This window comes from Periplaneta americana, unplaced genomic scaffold (assembly GCF_040183065.1).
Source record: "Periplaneta americana isolate PAMFEO1 unplaced genomic scaffold, P.americana_PAMFEO1_priV1 scaffold_24, whole genome shotgun sequence".
In the NCBI taxonomy this organism is placed as follows: Eukaryota; Metazoa; Arthropoda; class Insecta; order Blattodea; family Blattidae; genus Periplaneta; species Periplaneta americana.
Window position 1 is genome coordinate 158888 of NW_027185505.1, and position 5306 is coordinate 164193.

Genomic DNA, 5306 nt, shown 5'->3' on the forward strand with positions numbered 1-5306 from the left:
CACCACCTTTAGTCCCATTGTATAATAATAATAATAATAATAATAATAATAATAATAATAATAATAATAATAATAATAATAATAATAATAAAGGCTTTACATATAACGTGTTGCTTACTGTTGTCATTGCAGTCCACGTCGGTGGGGGTGGGGGGGTTTCTTTCTCCTCCTCCTTCCTCTAGAAAGAGCAGTTACCAGGGTCTAAGGAAGTGAATGCCCTTTTCTTTCTGGGCTCATCCCTACATTTGTCTTAGCTCCTTAGGGAAAACCACGGAAAACCCTCAGGCTTGCGAATAGACTGAATGAATGAGAGGAGAAACTTTAAAGGTACGTGAAAACACGTCCATGCAAGGGAGTTGGGACTGTGAAAAATTGAATATGTGAAATCCAAGACTGTATTTGCCAGGCGAGCAAAGAAGAAGAAGAAGAAGAAAGGCTTACGTATGACGTGTGGCTTACTGTTGTCATTGCAGTCCGCGTCGGCCAGCGGTGGGAGGGGGGGGGTCAATATACCTGCACATATCAGTTCAAATTATAAAAACCTCTTAATGCTACTGCGGTACTATTCCATTGCCGAACACAATATGAAGAAATTAGCAGATCCCTGAACTGAACTCTTATTACTCTGAAATTACCGCGCAGTACAATTATAGCTATGACGCATTGCAAGCGTTAGTCACCATATCGATTTGCTAAGCAAATTTTATCCCTTTAGAGCATGTCCCCCCCCCCCTCCTCCTCCATATCAGCCAACAACATACTGGATGAAGAAGACTCCTGCAAAAGGGACGAATTAAGATTTAATTTTATTTTAATGATAGACTAACATTGCAAAGTTCCAAAATAATTTTTTGCATTCCTTCATTACACTAGTCGTACAAAATTGCGGTCGTATCTCGTACTATCTATACTAATAATAAATCTGTAGCCGAAATTTTTCTGGTAAGTTTCGATTTTCCAAAAGTAATTGGTCCTAACATATATAATTAACCACCCTGAAACCGAAAATCGCATTTTTGAAAATTTTGTTTGTATGTCTGTCTGTATGTTTGTTACCTTTTCACGCGATAATGGCTGAACCGATTTATATGAAAACTGGAATATAAATTAAGTTTGTTGTAACTTAGATTTTAGGCTATATGGCATTCGAAATACTTTATTTAAAAGGGGGGTTATAAGGGGGCCTTAATTAAATAAATCGAAATATCTCGCTTATTATTGATATTTGAGAAAAAATGTTACATAACAGATGTTCCTTTAAAAATGATTTCCGTTAAGTTTTATTTTTTTACAACATTTTGATAGGACTGATATTTAATGAGATAAATGAGTTTTAAAATTAAAATAACGCTATCTAAGACGGTGCAATGAATTAAGAACAAATGACTTCGTCTATAAGGGGCCTTGGACAACAACAATCGAAACAGGGGCCTTGGACATCAACAAACAATCGAAAGCTATTAAACATAGCCTACAGGGAATGTTTCTGTGTTTGTATGAAGTAATATCACAAGCTCGTAAATTAACTGATTTGTATAATTAGTTATTATTTCACCATTGGAAACTGTAGTTTCTCTAGATGGACATAATGCTATAATGTTATTACAGTAACGTCTGAGTAAATCGAGGACAGGTAAGATTAAAATAGCTTCTTATGCACAGAAAATTTGATAGGCTATTTTGTACATTCGTTTTCTGTATTTCTTAAAATAATATTTATGTACACGCATTTTAATCTCAGAGAATTAACGAACAACGAGAGTGTATTGATTTAGTATGCAGTAATAGTACTTTAGCTTGGCAATCCATTATTTTAATAATTCATATTTTAACTATGCTCAATTGAATCGTGTTAAAATACATAAAATATATATGCAATAAATGCAGTGCTAAAAAAAAATTGGGTAATATGCGAAGCAGATTATCTTGCGCTGTTGTAAAAGTTGTTCCATGGATCAGTCGTCCTATTTTAATTATGTAATTACTTTATATTTATTTCTAACAGGTGGAGCGGAGCGAACGGGTACGGCTAGCTAACAATAAGTGAGAACTTACAATACAACAACGACAACAACAACAACAGCTGATAATCTGAAAGGGAACATAGTAATTTGGGGTGAATTAAAATGCAGCTTCCATTCGTTTAAAATTTCTTTAAATTTTAACTAAATATTAATGTAGATATTACCTCTAAAGGTAAATGGGGGCATGTTTCACAACGCTAACAAATTACAAATTAACAATATACAATTAACAACGGAAATATTACATATGCTTGTTAACTGTGTTTCACAATGCAATCTTATTCACTTGTATGTTTTAACGAACTTTACAAAATCGGCGAAACAAACTTACAAATACGCATAATTGGTTGAACAAAATCGCCAACGACAGTTTACAAAAATCACTAAGGATCAGAGGTAAAGTAGCTGTAATTTTAGAACTATCGATGGACATGTTTATATTTTTTTATATATATTTTATTTAGATTTTGCTACATCGGCGACAACGGAGTTTCGCGGCATGCAATTGGTCGAGCATACCAATGCATTAATTAGCCTACGACTTAACTGACGAAAGTTAGCGCGAAATTCATTCAAATAATTGATAAATAATGGATTTGACCCACGTAGTTATATGCAGTTGATAGAGCAGCTAACATGTCCATCCATTAAAATCAACTTCGCTCTCTGCTGGTCCATCAGTATATTTTATTGTTTCATCCATAACCTCGCCAACATTAGGGAACCCAGCAGGAGGAGCATAAAAATCCTTTGCCCGAGTAAGCACATTCGGTGATCAATAACCCGCCTCGAGTTTTTTCAATCTTGTAACAACATCAACTACCATGTGTGAACTTTTGCACACTGTAATCTTATAAATTCCGTTCTTATCTGCTAACGCAGGGAACTGAGAGCTACTATGCAACCAATGCAGTTCTCGCTTTGTGGTTAGGGCACCACTTTTCCCTTTCAGATGTTGCATGTGATGTCCCATATCTTGTAGGAGAGATTACAGCGAAATGGGATTCGGAACGACTTCAGAATACTGCGTAAGTAATGCCGACATTGCATTATTAAGTGATTGGTTTTCGGTGCAAAGTTTTTCTTCTTTAAGTGCGAGTATTTATTAAATACGTTCCTCGTATATAAGAACTAACGCGGTATTCTGAAGTATAGCGCGGGATTCATTCGAAACCTTTCATTAATATTCGTACAATGATACGAACGTGGCCGGAAAATTCTACGTTAGGCCTAAATGCAAAATCTTCGTCTGAGTCGCTAGAACTACTCAATAACATCACAACTGCTTCAGTGTAATTCTTAATGGTACCCTGTTACTATAAAATTGATTTTATACATATGTGTTTATTTTTTTCATTCACAATTAGAAGCTATTTCAACAGGGCTACTGTAGAAAATGTGCTAACTTCACTAGTAAAGTTTAGTTTACACGTTTGTAAAATTACTCCTTCGTTGTGAAACAAACATATCACTTGTAAAGAGCGCAAAATTTCATTCGTAAAGATTTGATTTCCTTTGTACAGTCCACCTTTACAAACAAAGATTGTGAAACAGAAGTTTACAAACAGAGTTCACAATTTCCAAAGATTGTAAACTTTGTGAAACACCCCACTGGTGAATCAGCACGCCGAGCTCGATCGAAATACAACCAGTTACTATTATTTCCCTATCGTTTTTTGACATTTGATTCCGCGTCCTACCTCTTTCATTCGTTACTAACCAACAACGCCAATAGCAGAAGGTAACGCAAAAACAGTCACCGGTTCCCCGATGCATGGCTTTCTCTCTCAATGTCAACTGAGAGTTAAAAATATTCATTATAATATGCACTTTCCACTCACTCCTCAGAATGTCTTCTTTATTTTTATTTATTTATTTTTTAAGATATGTGAGCTACGTACTGTATGTCTGATGTTTTGCCATCGTACATTCAAATATTTATATTCACTGTACAGTACAGCGAACTGTTTATACTTACTGTACATGCTATAACTACTTCTCCCAACTCCGCTATTGCTATATTTCCTAAACTAAACGCTGATATTGAAATAACGCCTGGTCTGATAATGCAGTCTGTTTAAATTTCTACCGACCAAGTTCTGCCCTTCATCATGGGAAAACAACGAGCTTCTTTAAAGGATACAACTACTAGGACAGAGATATTTTCATTATGGAATTTGTACTACCCACTGAAATGTAGTAACTAATGGGATTTTAATTAGCCATATATGTACAGTATATTACATTCTTTACCTAAAATGTCTCTAACTTCTAGGGAGAGCGCGAGGTACGTTCACAATCCCCTGAATACATATTCCCTTCTTCGAGAAAACGCAGAGAAGTGAACCGTCTCATATGAATATGCTACCAGTCATAAGTTTCAATACGGAGCTGCAAGTACTTAAGAATTATCAATTACTCTACAATTATGCAGCGGCGTCATCATCCAAGCTATAGCTGGAATAGGGAAGGGAACATAATATCCCATAAGTCTTATTAGAACACGCTGGAAATAGTGACGTAAAAAAAAAAATCGCCAACGGCACGTGGTGTTCCCAAGCGGTCACCCATCCAAGTACTGACCACGCCCAATGTTGCTTGACTTCGGTGATCGGACGAGAACCGGTATTTTCAACATGGTATGGCCGTTGCCGATGAAACTGCGTAATCTGTAGGCACTTGAGGACGATGGGATTGGGGTGCACTCGATAAAACCTGCACTCGCTCACACACACACGTAAACTGCCTGCTTAGACTCTGTACCTAAATTACCAAGCTCGTTGGATGTCATTGGGATAGATGATAAATCTATCTATCAACGGCAGTTTGGTTACGTTTCAACGTCACACACTGCTGGATTGACACGGGATTAATAAAACAGCTAGTCGGCATTCTAAGTTAAGCCACAGGTGGATTGTTGTTCAACAGCGGAGCCTCCTTTCAACCACATGGTTGTGGAACTGTAGTCGGATTTTCGACATCATTTTCATGCCATACTACGGAACTTCACACAAACTTCAATTCACTTCTTGCACCGGCGGCTACTACGAATGGACTGAAGCTCGCTACTGACTAGGGGGGGGGGGACATTTGTCTCTTGATGGATTACGTGACAGATATATAAAGTATCAGTCGTATGTTATGAACCCGAGTTTCAATAAAGATAGATTACCCGTATGTCCACAGATTCTCAGTAGTGGCCTGCGGAAGGATTATGCCCGCGGTCGACAAGTTACCTTCTAAGTTGTTTTCCCTCAACAATTAATGCTGCCAAGTGAGTAG

The 5306-nt window shown here is 37.0% G+C and overlaps 1 non-coding gene across 1 annotated transcript; it reads right to left on the minus strand.

Annotated features, from left to right (window-relative positions):
• Positions 1–4558: 4558 nt before the first annotated feature.
• On the minus strand, positions 4559–4677 carry LOC138693901 (5S ribosomal RNA). The gene has a single exon (XR_011330586.1). It is a non-coding gene; the product is annotated as a 5S ribosomal RNA (ribosomal RNA).
• Positions 4678–5306: the final 629 nt, after the last annotated feature.